The sequence below is a fragment of the Hordeum vulgare genome, chromosome 5H (assembly GCF_904849725.1).
Source record: "Hordeum vulgare subsp. vulgare chromosome 5H, MorexV3_pseudomolecules_assembly, whole genome shotgun sequence".
Lineage (NCBI taxonomy): Eukaryota > Viridiplantae > Streptophyta > Magnoliopsida > Poales > Poaceae > Hordeum > Hordeum vulgare.
Genome location: NC_058522.1, coordinates 977739 through 994187, shown reverse-complemented (window position 1 = coordinate 994187; position 16449 = coordinate 977739). Strand labels below are relative to the sequence as shown.

At 47.2% G+C, this 16449-nt stretch overlaps 1 pseudogene; it reads right to left on the bottom strand.

Moving 5' to 3' along the window:
* Window positions 1–2822: 2822 nt before the first annotated feature.
* LOC123452379 lies at window positions 2823–16013 on the bottom strand (annotated as a pseudogene).
* Between the last annotated feature and the right edge of the window lie 436 nt (window positions 16014–16449).

The window sequence follows — 16449 nt, the reverse complement described above, 5'->3', positions numbered from 1 at the left end:
AAAATACATTGATTCGTAAGATACACAAAAAAATGAAAATCATTGGTTTTATATAGGGAACGGTGCACAGTGCACCATGCTGTTCACTATTTTCAAAATTAGCAATTTTTCATCTTTGTCTAGCTCACGATGTCAATGTATTTTCTCATGAAAATTTGCACCCATGTACAGTATACATTTGCATGGCATTGTGTGCCTTTTTTCAGATTTTTTAAAAACTTCAAAATATCTGGTTGACTTTTTCAATAAGAACAAGCATCGACAAAATGCATTTCTTATCTATTTATTGACTTCTAGAAAATGAAAACCAGTTCAGGCTGGCTTTTGCTTGCTTGTTGAAAAAGTTTTTGATGGTATCTTTTCTGAAAACTGAGCTCATTTATACATAACCGTCCATTTGGACAATATGAACGGGCATTCTCCCTTGATAAAATAAAATAAACAATTAGACCTATATATATGTGATGATGACTAGTGGGTGCGACTTGTCTCACTTATAGCATGATATGGTGCAGCCTCACATCAAGCAATGCCAAAACTCGCGGGGAGGCCACCGCGATGGGATCCCGCGGCTGCAACCTAGATGCAGCTCCCGCGCCGCGCCATCGAAGACGAAGCGGGCGAGCAGGGAGAAGAGCTAACACGGGAAGGGTGAAATACCGTAGAACGATTGTTATGCGGTTTGAGTTCAAAAAAAACACGGGAAGGCTGGAGAGGAGGTAGAAGAAGTCCCGCCGTTGCCACAGGCCGGCTGAAGGCCGCCGTCAACGGCGGCAAGGAGAGGCCTAATCGCCCCCGAGTCGCCCCCGAGTCGCCTACGTGAGACGACGCGAGGGGGGGTGGGGAATCTTCACCACCCTGGTATTACTACCAATATTACATATATTTAACCCAAATGATAATGTCCACACGTGTGACATGTTTCTACTTTGCCCTCATGCCAACTCTTATTTTACCCAAATGATAATATCCATTCTGTTTTGCATGAATCTTCAAGGAATCTGTTGAAATTTCAGTGCAACGTAGGCATCATCGTGTTTGTGGGCGTTTGAGAGTTCGCCCACACGACCCGCATCGTGTGGTAGACAGCTACGATCTGTGGGCAAACCAGTTTCTGTCCACATAGTCACCACCTAGTCCACGCGTGTGTGGGCGAACTGTTTTTCGCCCACACAACGCTCGTCTGTTGCTAGATGGCAACTGTGTTTGTGCGTATGTGGCAACTAGGTAAACTCACATGGCAACTATGATTGATTGCTAGATGACAACTGCAGTTGCGCGTACGTGCCAACCTGATAAACATATGTGGCAACTATGATTAACATACATAACAATTATGGTTGGACCACATGTGACAACTAGTTAAACACATATGAAAACTATCTCCGGATAACTAAAGTGTCATCCCGGAGGTCACTATAGTTAACCAAAACAGAGCGAGTTGTCATGTTTTCTCAACTACATTTGCCACCTCGGATTACTAAAATTGTCATTCTTGAGGGATAACTAAAGTGTCATCCCGCGGGTAACAAACGTAGTTGCACCACACGCAGGGATGGGAATGAATAATACTTGTTGGGAGTGTGGTCCAAAGTAGTTGCGCCTACACGCGTTTTAGAACCGAACAGGTTCCTCTTTCTTACATGACATGTTTAACAGCCATCGGCTTAGAACATAACCAATATAACTCCAAGACAATCTTCCTTGCCCTTGGCAAACAAAGAGAGAATCGGCTCAAGGGCATATGATGTGACTTGTGATATAGGCCTTCCAACCGCTTTTAACAAGATAATTAAGCTACTGTAATTTAATTTGTGGTAGCTTTAGAAACACCATCTACACTACTAGTAAATATATGTAATCTTGCAACAGACTGTAAATACTAGTAAATATATGTAATCCCGCTAGAGATCCGGTCAGCGGCACAGAGCATGGTGGTGGTCTTCAACATGGCCTTCACCTTCATCATCGCCCATATCTTCATCATGATGCTCTACCACTTCAAGTTCGGCCCCTTCTACTTCTTTGGCGTCTGCGAGCTCCTCATGACCGCCTTCATCTAGTTCTTCCTGCCGGAGACCAAGGGCATCCCCATCGAGGAGATGGGCCGGATCTAGGCCACGCATTGGTACTAGAAGCGCTTCCGTGCTTTGTTGAGGGCAATGGCAGACTCCGAAATGTCCACTTGACGTCATCCAACGCCGTATGACCAACATCGATGGACTGGCTCAGTCCATCATAGTTTTGATGATTGATCTCCTTTGGCTAGATATATATCCCTAGTGTGGTCGTTAGCTAGAGGATGTTTATCATAGAGTTAGTTATTAATTAGTTTGGGGAAAACCTAGTTAATTATGTGGATTAATGTTGATGCGTAGCAGGAATTGAACGACTCGACAAATTAATCTACTACTACTGTGCCGATCCTGGTAAATAATATACCACGACTTTGGTGTTTAGAGATTGAAGAGCGTCCATTTACGACGTACAAATCCATATATATGTAACCAAATGTTGGGAAGCAGTAAGTTATAATTATATGCCCTTAAGCAGCAACACAACACCAATCAAGATCAAATCAAACAATCAGAAATTGTAATGAAGCGAAACACATGACAACAACAGTTCTTTTAGTAGCACACCACACCACACCACACCAATCAAGATGAATCGAAAGATCAAAAAAGTAGTGAATCGAAACACATGACACGGGCAGTTTTTTAGTAGCACATCACACCAGACCACACAGCACCAATCAAGATGAACGACAGAACAGAAAAGTAGTGAATCGAAACACATGACTAGTAGTACTTGTGTACGACTTAAACATCACAACGAGCGTTGTTAGGCGTGGCGGGCTCTGGCCGGCTGATGATCCCGACGTGGGTGAGCAAGGCCCACAGGAGCGTTATCAGCTCCCCGCCCCGCGCAATGGCCTCGGCGTGAGCGTCCGAGGGGGCGGCATAGAGGATCATCTCGGACCAGAAGTCCATGAGGACCTCCCATGCCTCCTCTTCTCCTTTATCCTCCAACAGCTCAATCAGCTTCTTGCCGAGCTCTGCGCCATTCTTATGATCAAAGTAGGCGCAGTAGCGTGACAAGTGTGTGGCGGCGATCTTATGATCAAAGTCAGCCTTCCCCGATCTACTCACTTCCAGGATGCTCGTGGCAATGTGAGCCACCAGCATTGTATTAGCAATACCTTTGACGCCATTGGACTGTGAGAAAGGGTTGTTGTCGGCCTGCAGTTGTAGCCTTGTGCATAGGGATGCCACGCCATTGCTTCGGTTCCTCAGTGGCTTGAGGACGGCAGTCTTCACAGCTGTCGGTACCTTCTTCCGGTCAAGCACAAGGATGAGGCGATGAAGAAGAGCCAGTGGAGTTGTTCTTGGGTTGAGGGTCAATACTGAGCACTGGTTCATTTTGTCCACCCAATGATTTAGCAGCTTGCATTTTCTGCGTAGCACAAGGCCTAGTAACTTGTTCTTCCAAGGTGATTGCTGCCAAGAAGAAGCATGCCTAACATAGTGGCAGATGAGGGATACTTTAGTCCACTTAGAGCAGATGTAAGAAGCAATCTCCCGCAGCTCGGAAAGCACAACTAGTGACGCAAGTAAAAATACGGGTACATCATCCAAGTACCACTTTCCATAATGTTTCCAGGTCAATGTATCACATTCCATGATACATTCAATCTGTGAATCATTCCATGAAGCTTCCCCCGGCATATAAAGAGTTTCATCCAACATATAGAACAAGCTCTAACCCATGCTTAAGAGAGATATAAATATGCTCAAAATGGGCAGCCAACTCCTCGAATATGAGGTTGTGAGAGATGAACAATAATAATCGTGAAGGAAAGAAAGCTCAAGTGTAATCACATCAAATGCTCTTTCATCATCACTATCCTGGAGCAACATGTGTGGCAATAAGTTATAGGCCTTCATGAAACAAGTCTCAACAATTGTATGCCTTGCAAATCGGCATCTTAGCAGCTTGAACAACGCGAATGAAAAGCATAAATCTTTAAACTGTTCCCTTGAAGACCTCGGAAGCATGTCATCCTGCAACTGCCAAACTTTGTCAATGGTCACTAAGCTGTTGTTTTCAATCCTTGCCCCATCAGCTTGGTTGGATAACAATTTGAGACTGTAACCACAAGGCACCCTTTTAAGATTTATCAATCTTATGTCCTCTCCTGCAACTATGAGTGGAGGAAGGGAATGCTCAGTTGTTGGCCCGACATGCTGCTTTTCATCTTTTAGCTGCTCCATGTATCCAACAATGAGATGTGGATTGCGCCCAAATGCTAACGAACTTCTTGCACTGTACCATGCATAATATTTGAGAAGGAGTTTAGCAACGATAAGAGCAAAGGATGGAAGAAGGACCAATACGTCTCCGGGCTCCACATTCTTTAGCGACCATTGTCTCGGTGAATAAAAATCCTTTCCTAGCAAATTAACGGCAAGGTAGGAAGTCCATATTGCTTGAACAAGCAGTACTGTGGCAGGAGGGGTGATGTTGCGACCTTCCTTATCATCACCAGCAACTATTGCAGTGGTGTTGAGGCCAGCAATCTGAATAAGACTAGCCCATACGAAGACAGAGATGATGTGGTCCTGTGTGTGACAACTCCCTGATATGATGTGTGGACCAGAGAAAATGGCGATGACATCTTGATTACCAATGGTAGAGTTAACATACGAGAGGATGGGCAGGAACAAGGTGTTGCACTGGTGGAAAAACAGGCTTCCGTCCAGCCCCATAAGTCGCGAAGCTGTAGGAACCGCGACTAATGGGACCTTTAGTCGCGGTTCTGGAGGTGAACCGCGACCAAAGGCCTGGGCCCAGGGCGCTCGGTGGCCAGCTGGTGCACGTGAGGGGCTTTAGTCGCGGTTGGCCAGGACAACCGCGACTAAAGGCCTTCGGGCACCTTTAGTCACGGTTTGCCAGGCCAACCGCAACTAAAGCCCCTCCCCTATATATACCCATCCAGCAGCCAACACTTAGCCATTTAGAGCCATTCTCTTCACACTTAGGGTTTAGGTTTGCTTTTGGTTCCTCTTATGCACATAAGGTGTTTGATGAAATGCCCCAAGAGCATGAAACAAACATGACATGAAGTGTTGGAGCCACACTCCTCGATCGCGGTTAGCAACTTGATGAACCTTTGATGTGTCATTGATAAAATATGCATGTGTGTAGTTCATTGTTTAATTTATATTGTTTGTAGCTAGTTAGTTTAACAAATGCATGATGGTTAATTATATATTTTATATTATAATAATGCAGATGAATCGGCAATGGATGTACGTTAACCGACTCTCCGGCGAGTTCACTACGGGTTTGAAAGATTTCCTCGTAGTGGCTAATGCGAACAAGCGGGGGGGTTTTGTTATCTGTCCATGTGTTAACTGTAAGAATCAGAAGGGTTACTCTTCCTCAAGAGATGTTCACATGCATCTGCTTCGGCACGGTTTCATGCCAAGCTATAATTGTTGGACCAAGCATGGAGAAACAGGGGTTATAATGGAAGAAGATGAAGAAGGGGATGATTTCATCGATGAAAGCTATCTTGCTCATTTCGGTGATACTTTCATGGAGGATGCTGAAGGTGAAGGGGAAGGTGAAGAAGAGGCACGTGATGATCCCGTTGATGATCTTGGTCGGACCATTGCTGATGCACGGAGACGCTGCGAAACTGAAAAGGAGAGGGAGAATTTGGATCGCATGTTAGAGGATCACAGAAAGGCGCTGTACCCCGGATGCGATGATGGTCTGAAAAAGCTGGGCTGCACACTGGATTTGCTGAAATGGAAGGCAGAGGCAGGTGTAGCTGACTCGGCATTTGAAAACTTGCTGAAAATGTTGAAGAATATGTTTCCAAAGGATAACGAGTTGCCCACCAGTACGTACGAAGCAAAGAAGGTTGTCTGCCCTCTAGGTTTAGAGGTTCTGAAGATACATGCATGCATCAACGACTGCATCCTCTACCGCGGTGAATACGAGAATTTGAATGAATGCCCGGTATGCACTGCATTGCGTTATAAGATCAGAGGCGATGACCCTGGTGACGATGTTGAGGGCCAGAAACCCAGGAAGAGGGTTCCCGCCAAGGTGATGTGGTATGCTCCTATAATACCACGGTTGAAACGTCTGTTCAGGAACAAAGAGCATGCCAAGTTGTTGCGATGGCACAAAGAGGACCGTAAGTCGGACGGGGAGTTGAGACACACCGCAGATGGAACGCAATGGAGAAAGATCGACAGATGGTTCAAAGATTTTGCAGCTGACGCAAGGAACATAAGATTTGCTCTAAGTACGGATGGCATGAATCCTTTTGGCGAGCAGAGCTCCAGCCATAGCACCTGGCCCGTGACTCTATGCATCTACAACCTTCCTCCTTGGTTGTGCATGAAGCGGAAGTTCATTATGATGCCAGTGCTCATCCAAGGTCCGAAGCAACCCGGCAACGACATCGATGTGTACCTAAGGCCATTAGTTGATGAACTTTTACAGCTGTGGGGTGGTGTCCGTGTGTGGGATGAGCACAAACAAGAGGAATTTGACCTACGAGCGTTGCTTTTCGTAACCATCAACGATTGGCCTGCTCTTAGTAACCTTTCGGGACTGTCAAATAAGGGATACAATGCATGCACGCACTGCTTACATGAGACTGAAAGTGTACATTTGCCAAATTGTAAGAAGAACGTGTACCTTGGGCATCGTCGATTTCTTTCGAAAATTCATCCAGTAAGAAAGAAAGGCAAGCATTACAACGGCAAGGAAGATCACCGGCCGAAGCCTGCGGAACGCACTGGTGCTGAGGTATTTGATATGGTCAAGGATTTGAAAGTCATCTTTGGAAAGGGTCCTGGCGGACAATCAGTTCCGAAGGGAGCTGACGGGCACGCAGCCATGTGGAAGAAGAAATCTATATTCTGGGAGCTAGAATATTGGAAAGTCCTAGATGTCCGCTCTGCAATCGACGTGATGCACGTTACGAAGAATATTTGCGTGAACCTCCTAAGCTTCTTGGGCGTGTATGGGAAGACAAATGATACAAAGGAAGCACGGCAGGACCAGCAACGTTTGAAAGACCCTGATGACCGGCATCCGGAATGGTTTCAAGGTCGTGCCAGCTACGCTCTGACCAAAGAAGAGAAGGTCATCTTTTTTGAATGCCTGAGCAGTATGAAGGTCCCGTCTGGATTCTCGTCCAATATAAAGGGAATAATAAACATGGCGGAGAAAAAGTTCCAAAACCTGAAGTCTCACGACTGCCACGTGATTATGACGCAATTGCTTCCGATTGCTTTGAGGGGGCTCCTGCCGGAAAATGTTCGAGTAGCCATTGTGAAGCTATGTGCATTCCTCAATGCAATCTCTCAGAAGGTAATCAATCCAGAAGTTCTACCACGGTTACAGAACGATGTGATCCAATGTCTTGTCAGTTTCGAGTTGGTGTTCCCGCCATCCTTCTTCAATATTATGACGCACCTCCTGGTTCACCTAGTCGAAGAGATTTTCGTTCTCGGTCCTGTATTTCTACACAATATGTTCCCCTTCGAGAGGTTCATGGGAGTATTAAAGAAATATGTTCGTAACCGTGCTAGGCCAGAAGGAAGCATCGCCAAGGGCTATGGAAATGAGGAGGTAATTGAGTTTTGTGTTGACTTTGTTCCTGACCTTAAGCCGATTGGTCTTCCTCGATCGCGGCACGAGGGGAGACTAAGTGGAAAAGGCACGATCGGAAGGAAATCAACGATATGTATGGACGGCCATTCTCTGACTGAAGCACACCACACTGTACTGACCAATTCCAGCTTGGTGGCTCCGTACTTTGAGAAACACAAGAATATTTTACGCTCTGACAACCCGGGGAAGCCTGAATCCTGGATTAGGAAGGCCCACATGGAGACTTTCGGCAGTTGGTTGAGAAAACATTTAATGAATGACAATGATGTTGTAGATCAGCTGTACATGTTGGCCAAGACACCATCTTCGACTATAACGACTTTCCAAGGGTACGAGATAAATGGGAATACATTTTACACGATCGCCCAAGATAAAAAGAGCACCAACCAAAACAGTGGTGTCCGCTTTGATGCAGCAACCGAGAATGGGCAAGAGGTCACATATTATGGTTACATAGAGGAGATATGGGAACTTGACTATGGACCCTCCTTTAAGGTCCCTTTGTTCCGGTGCAAATGGTTCAAGCTAACAGGAGGTGGGGTAAAGGTGGACCAGCAATACGGAATGACAATGGTGGATTTCAACAATCTTGGTTACCTTGACGAACCATTCGTCCTAGCGAAAGATGTCGCTCAGGTTTTCTATGTGAAGGACATGAGTAGCAAACCGAGGAAACGGAAAGATAAGAAAACGATCAGTACATCATGCGATGATCCAAAGCGCCACATTGTTCTTTCAGGGAAAAGAAACATCGTGGGAGTGGAGGACAAGACAGACATGTCAGAAGATTATAATATGTTTGCTGAAATTCCGCCCTTCAAAGTGAACACCGACCCAAGCATTAAGTTAAATGATGAGGATGCTCCATGGATACGGCACAATCGTAAGCAAGCAGGGACACAAGGGAAGAAATGATGTGCAATAATTTATTGTACCAAACTTTGTTGAATGGATCATGTGAATTATATTACCCGTGATGTGTTTGGTGTCCATTTTCGAATGATTCGAGATACCACTGATGATACATGAAATTTGGAGTGATTTAGTCATACTCCTTCCTAGGCGTATAATATGCATACTCGTAGTCTTCATAGCCGCCGTCGTCGTTGTAGTGGTAGTCGTCGCCTTCTAAGTTGCCGCCGTCGTCGTCGCTGCTGTCGTCGCTGTCGTCGGGCGGCGCTCGTGGCTCGAACTGAGGGTAGCGCAGGCGGGGGATATCGCCGGCCGTGATGTAGTCCATGACGCTCTGCAGAGTCCGGCCGTACCACCATAGCCGACGGCCGGCCTCGTGGAAGTTCCCAGGAGGCAGACCGTCCTCCTCATACCTGGCGAGCGCCCTCTCACGCCGATTGATGAAGAAGGCGTCCCAAGTATGCTGGTTATCGGGATGCCAGCGGGGATTCATCCGCTGCTCCGGCGTGAGGTCGAGGTAGTAGTGGTTCGTGATGGCCGCCCGGCGCGCAGTACCCTGAGGGACGGGAGGGACCGGCACGCCGCCGGCGCTTAGGCTCCAGCCGGTGGGGACGCGGTAGCCCGGTGGACAAGGGTAGTTCGAGGCGCAAAGCTCCTCCACCTGCTGGTAGGTTAGAGTGGGTGCGGTGGAAGCCATGAGAGAGTGATGAGAGATTGTAGAGATGTGATAATGCTGGCCAAGCCGGGCTACATATATGTAGTGAGAAATGGCGGGAAAAATGGGAGCGGGAAGACAGGAGGCGGGAAGACAGGAGGCGGGAAGAAAGTGGCGGGAAGAAAGAGGCGGGAAGACAGGGAAGAAATGGCGGGAAGAAGAGGAATCCAGAGCTGGTCATCTAACCTTTAGTCCCGGCTGGTTGGTGCAACCGGGACTAAAGGCCAGACCAACCGCGACTAAAGGTCGTTGCGCGCGGGGAACGCAAAAACGACCTCTCAGCGGGCGGATAGGAGAAGAAAGGGGCGGCGCGCTCACGGCTCGGGCGAGAGGCCTCTCAGCGGGGCATCACAGCCACCGCACCAGGCAGGCGTGAGCAAGATGGGTCGAGGCCGAAGGCCGGCCCAGGCCGGGGGGGAGAGAGGCTGTGGCCAATGTTCCCTTTAAATGGATTCTCTTTTTTCTGTCCCGTTTTAGGCAGATTCAATGTATTGTCTCTATGCATATTTTTCCTACGAAAATATGCTTAGAAAACAGAAAATAAAATGTTTGAAGTTTCTATAAAAGCAATGATGATTTTTCTGAAAAGAAAAAGATAAAAGGTTCTGAAAATAAAAGAAGATTTGGGGGGGGGCCTTTAGTCGCGGTTGGTCTGGCAAACCGCGACTAAAGGTTACCCTTTAGTCGCGGGTCGCCTCCCCAACCGCGACTAAAGGGGGGGGGGGCGCGGGAACGCAAAAAACCCGCCAAAAACCCTTTAGTCGCGGTTGGGGAGGCGACCCGCGACTAAAGGGTACCTTTAGTCGCGGGTCTCGTCCCCAACCGCGACTAAAGGGGGGGGCTATAAATACAAGTGCGGGTCGCCTCCCCTGCCGCCGTCTTCTCCATCTCTCTCGTCTTCTCCGATTCTCTGCCGTGCGCGCCGAAGGCCTGCCGCCGCCGTCGCCCTCGCCCTCGTCGACGCCGCCCGCCGTCGCCCTCGCCGTCGTCGCCGCCCGCCGTCGCCCTCGCCCGCGACTAAAGGGTTCACCCCTATCCTTTCATCTTTCCCGCGCCGCGCCCGCCTTCCTCGCTTCCTGTCGCCGCCTTCCTCGCTTCCTCCGCTCGAAGCATTGCGCTCGTCGCTGCGCTCATAGCCGCCCTCGTCCCCGCGCCCATCGATGCCGACAGGGCTCGCAGAAAAAGAACGTCTTGGAAGAACGTCTTGGAAGAACGTCTTGGAAGAAAAAGAACGTCTTGGAAGAACGTCTTGGAAGAACGTCTTGGAAGAAAAAGAACGTCTTGGAAGAACGTCTTGGAAGAAAAAGAACGTCTTGGAAGAACGTCTTGGAAGAAAAAGAACGTCTTGGAAGAACGTCTTGGAAGAAAAAGAACAGAGACTATCTATTTAAAAGTTTCATCGAATATAAAAAGTTTCATCGAATATGAAAAAGAACAGAGACTATCAAATATGAAAAAGTTTCATCGAATATAAAAAGATCATCGAGTTAAAAAATCATCAATTTAAATAATTAATCAATCTAAATTGAAAAAAATTAGCGAATTTGGAAAAGTTCACCATTTTTGGTTGAGTTTAAGACTATCTATTTTGGTTGAGTTATTGCAGGACATGATTTTGGGAATGTATCAATTATCTTTTAGATTATTTCAAGTTACTTTATTTGTGTAGTTTAAATTATGTGTGGGATCAATTGTGAGTATCAAAAAATCAACAGAAAACCAAGAAGAGAGGGAGTCATGGGACGAAAAAACAAAGGGAGTAGGAGAGGCAACGGAACCAACTCCTCTTTTAATAATGAGATACTTACATAATATTTACTCCCTCCGTTTTTAAATAATTATAGTCAAAAAAAGATAGTCTAGTTTTTTTAACTACAATTATTTAGGAACAAAGAAAGTATTTTATCGATGCACCTGCACAGTCCCGGGTCTCATACTCGTGTGGTTAGTACACACGGCAGTGATGAGAAAAAAAGTATGGTCCCGGGTCTCCCTCTCCGTGACGCCGTCGTCTGCCGCCCCGTCTCGCGCTCTACCGCGACACCCTCTCCCACCCCTTCCTCGCCCCCTCCTTTTGCCACCGCCCTTTCGCCACCGCCACCGCCACCGCCCCCCTTCTTCACTTAATTAATTTGTTTTTACTACGTGTTTTCAGGACTGACATAATGGCGGACGATAGAGCTGACCCGATTATGGACAACTATGATCCGGACGGTGAAGCACATATGTTCGGCATCATAAACGGCGATATTCTATATGTGCCGACCGGAGAAGAAGAAGATGATATCTCTTCTTATCTGAACCTTGACGGTGAAGATGAAGGGCGCCGTCAGCAAGATGATGCCGAACAAACGTCGATAAACGACGATCTTCAAATGGAAGTAGCAACCACCTCCGGCGCCGAGGTATATATATACATTGAGCCTCTGGTGATACAAACTAACTGATTTGAATAAATATGTGTGTACTAACGCGCGCGACTCTCTTTCTTATTTTAGCCCTCGGCCGGATCGTCGAAACAATCGAGTACGTCGTCAAAGCGTGGCGCAACCAAGACGATGAAACAAGGAGAAACATGCACCATCGAGGTTGTCGACAGTGCAACCGGCAGGCCGCTGGAGCCCCGCAAGAACGCCACCAAGTTTGTCAGCCAATGCGGAGCCGTTGTTAGAGACAACGTCTCGATCACCGTCCAGGAGTGGAATGAGCCAAAGAAGGCACGAATTGCTGCAGGTTTCACTTTTGTCGATAAGAGAACAAAAAAAGATTGCTTCAAGAAGCTTATGGAACATTTCGTTCTACCTCCGGAATACAACAAATTCGATGAGGAGGGTAACAAGATTGAGGAAAACAAGGAGAGGAGGAGGCTAGTCAAACAGTTCGCTCTTCATAAGATGGCCGACGCATTCCGGAAATTCAAGCAAAATCTAGCCCATGACTTTGTCAAGCAGAACAAGACTCCGGATTTCAAAGGACAATATGAGAAACTGAAACATGATTGGCCAGAATTTGTGAAGCAAAAGAAATCGGAGCAGTTCATTCAAATATCGAAAAAAATAAGGAAAATGCGGCTAAGAAGGAGTACAATCATATTATGGGGCCAGGAGGGTATCGCATTTTGTTGCCTAGGTTGGAGAAGATGGAGAACGAGCTGAGGGCGCGAGGAATCCGTCCAGGTACGGAGGGATGGGACCCAAGGGCCAAAAGCTGGTGGTACGGGCATGGGGGAACGCTGAACCCGGAGACAGGGGAGTGTGTTTACCGGGGCAAATTAATTAAACCCACCCAAGCCCTTATTGACGCAATGAGGGATGCTCAAGAGGGGAAGATCAAGTTCAACAGAGAGAACGACGCGCTGACAAAAGCCCTCGGGAATCCTGAACACGGAGGACGTGTACGAGGCATGGGGCACATTCCGTGGAAAATAGGGTTCCCCCAGAACGATGACCCGTACGGTTACAGAAGCCGTAAGAGAAAGATGGATCGGGAAGCAGATGTTGTGGCGCGGTTGGCATCGGAAATGGATGTGATGAAGAAAACCATGAGTGTACTAGTAGCCGAAAGAGATGCAGCTCGGGTGCAGCATGAAGATCATCCAGCGGATCTCGGAAGCCAGCAGTGGAGAAGCAGCGTGGCTTCCACGGAGGCCCCACCGGCTGGTGCAGATGCACCGACGATCGAAATTAATGCACCGGAGCCTCTGGTGGTCGAAATTACTGCACCGGAGCCTCTGGTGGTCGAAATTACTGCACCGGAGCCTCCTCGCTACCCCGTGGACGATATAAAGGAGATGAAAGAATGTCATCTGTATTATCCTATCGGGAACATGTCCATGAAGGTAGCCATCGGCAGTGCTTTACCATGTTTACCTGGAGCACTCCACCACAACAACCCCATTCAAGATGGCTATGCTCGTGTCACGGTGGAGGACATAGTCCAAGGGTTTGAGGACCTGGAGATTGACATTGCTACACCTGAAGGGGAGAAAAGACTTGGAGATGTCAAGCGCCATTTCATTCTATGGCAAAAGAAGTTTATCAAGTTTCCAGGCGAGGCGCCAAGGACAACAAGTCCACCCCCCTACGGTGGTGGTGGTGGCGGTGGCGGTGGTGGTGGTGGTGGTGGTGGTGGCGGTTCACCTACACCTCCGTCACGTCAGCCGACGCCCCCCAGTCCACAACGTCCGGCGGGTGATCAGACGCCGCCCCCCAGTCCTCGTCCGGCGGGTGATCAGACGCCGCCCCCCAATCCACCTCTGGCAAAGAAGCAGAAGCAGAAGCAGTCCTGGATTATTAACCCGGACCCTTATGTACCTAAGACCACAAAGGTACCGGAGCCATCACTGAAGCCTCTCCCCACAAGGCCTTGGGAACGTAGTGCCGAGGAAGTCGACGCGGCCGCGGCTGCTGATTTGGAGAAATGGAAGGCGGACTGCAAGAAGAAAAGAGAGCCCGAGCCCAAGCCAGTATTTTCTGATGAGCAAAAGAAGTGGGCTAAGTCATTTTTGAGCACACCGTCCCAAGCCGCGAAGAATCTGCCTGACGACTATGCACGTGAACTTCGCAGGCAGGCACTCATGTTCAAGGAGAACAAAGAGCGGGAGAAGGCCGAAAGTAAAAAAAGCGGGAAACAAGTTGCCCAGCTCGGGGAACAAAGTAAACAATCGATTGCCCCGCTTATAGTGGAAGCCGCCGGTCCGGATGCCCCCGAGATCATACAAGCTGCGGCAGCACAGGGATTGACTGCAACGAGTGCCAGAGAACAAGCGGCCAACTTAGGTATTACTCTTCGTGAACTGTTAGGCCTTGATGAGGCGCCAGTGAAGGAGGTAGTAATTACATATGTCAAGAATGGGCCTCTCGTCGAGCCTGCGCAGGAAAAGGATCTACCTCCACAAATGAAAGGTCTGCTGAAATGGTACAAGGGTTACATAAAAAATAAAAACGCCAAAGATTATATTTATGCGGAAGTTAGACATGAGCATCACTTCAAACATTACTATGTACAAATTGAACTGAGTGAATTGTTCCAGCTTTTCAATCTGCGCGATCTCGACAAATCTATCATCAGTTGCTACGTTCTGTAAGTGTTTTATTTCTACCCCATCTCGTTCATATTGCCTGCACTATATATATGTCCTAACTATATTGTTGTGTCCGCTATTATACATGCAGAATGAAGATTAAGGAATGCAGAGTAAGGAACATCCATGATGTTGGGTTCATTGACCCACACATCGTTAATGGACATGTGTTGGAGCATCACCCCGCCGACATGGAGGCAGACCTGTGGCAGTTTCTTACAAAGCAGGAACTCAAAAGTGATATTCTATTTCCTTACCATTTTGGGTGAGTGTTTCTGTCTTGAGCACATTCTCTTTTGTTTACTCCATGCATGGTATGTGGCCGGCTAATCGATGAGTTATGCATGACGTACTGTGCATGTATCGTGTCCGCAGGTTCCACTGGATTCTGCTAGTAATTAAAGTTAACACCTCAGAATGTCTCGTCCACGACTCTCTGAATATGGATCCAAAGCTTTGGGGCGGCATGAGAAGAATGCTGCAGAAGTAATTATTTTCATTCATTTGCGCTCTATATCGATCGGCCTATTTCGTTCATTTCCTAATATCAAGTAACTAATAACTCTCTTGTTCATTTAATTTTCTTTGCCTCGTAGGGTTTGGAGACGGTTCGTAGATACAAAGGTCGGTGAATTCAAAAAAGAGCTAGAATTCAAAAGGTCAAAGCCTAAGAATGCTGGGGATATTCAGCCAGCGGGGACCAATCTATGTGGATACTATGTCTGTGAGATGATCCGGAGATACACCTCTGAGCGGGTTCCGAGTGATACCAATGCGGGGAGGAATAACCTCCGGATGATGCTTAGTCCAGAAGCTCGCTTTCGACCACTTCAAGAGGAACTAGCTGGATGGTTCAGCAGGGAAGTCCTCCATCCTAAAGGAGAACACCATTACGAGGACGTAGAACTTTATATGCATTAAATTATGTATGGAAACTTGTTCAAAATTGTATATGGTCATCCGATGATATTGAATATATATTGTATATTCCTCTTGAATTCTTTTTGGTTCTAATTTCAAATTTGTTTGAAATTGTACATTCATATGCATGTATGTAGTACCGTAGAATATATGAAATTCCTTCAAAATTAAAATAAAGCACAAAAGAAATAAAACAATACAAATTAAAAAGAAAACAGGTTTAGGGGGGGGGGGCGCGCGCGCTAAAACCCTAAACCTGTGGCGGCCTTTAGTCGCGGTTGGCCAGAAGAACCGCGACTAAAGGTCCTCCGCCCCGACGGCCGCCTGGCGCCCACGTGGACGGGCCTTTAGTCGCGGTTCTTAAGAAACCGCGACTAAAGGTGGGGGGCTTTAGTCGCGCTTAGTTGGTCGCGGTTGCGCAACCGCGACTAATGGCAGTTGCGAACCGCGACCAAAGGCCTTTTTTCCACCAGTGTTGGCACCAACGAAGAGGAAGCCGGTCAGGGGATGGTGACGGAAGCGCTGACCATAGGCACCGATCCCGACCATAACTCCTATCACGATGGTGCTCGCCACCAGAAGAGCATTCACTCGCACCAATTGCCCATCTATGTGATTAGAGAAGTCACGGATTGCTTCATCAGAGCAGTTTCCGGTGCCCATGATCTGCTTAACACACATGCCAAATCCAACGTCAACACATATTGAATTTGTTGATAAATAATTAAATATGCATGCAAAAAATAATATGTACAGTGCTACGTATGATACTAGTATACTGCAATCATACGTATTTAAATTAATAATCAACCACCAATACGAGAACAATCAGCTCATACTAAATTGCTGTACTAGCAGCTCAAACAAAAAAAAATAGATTGGTTGTTGTGCTAACAAGATTAGATTTAGGAGTAAAGGAAATTACCTCACACAAGGGTAGCAATCGGACTGCTGGAGACGTCAATCCGGACTGCTGGAGTACAAGCATGCGTGCTACTAAGTGGTCATGGAGACATTTGCTGATGCAGCCTTACCATGCCAGACGTAATTAATAAATCATGTCATTTTCCCTCTTTCATGTCTTCCACTACGTACTTTGTTATTAGGCAGGTTCTTT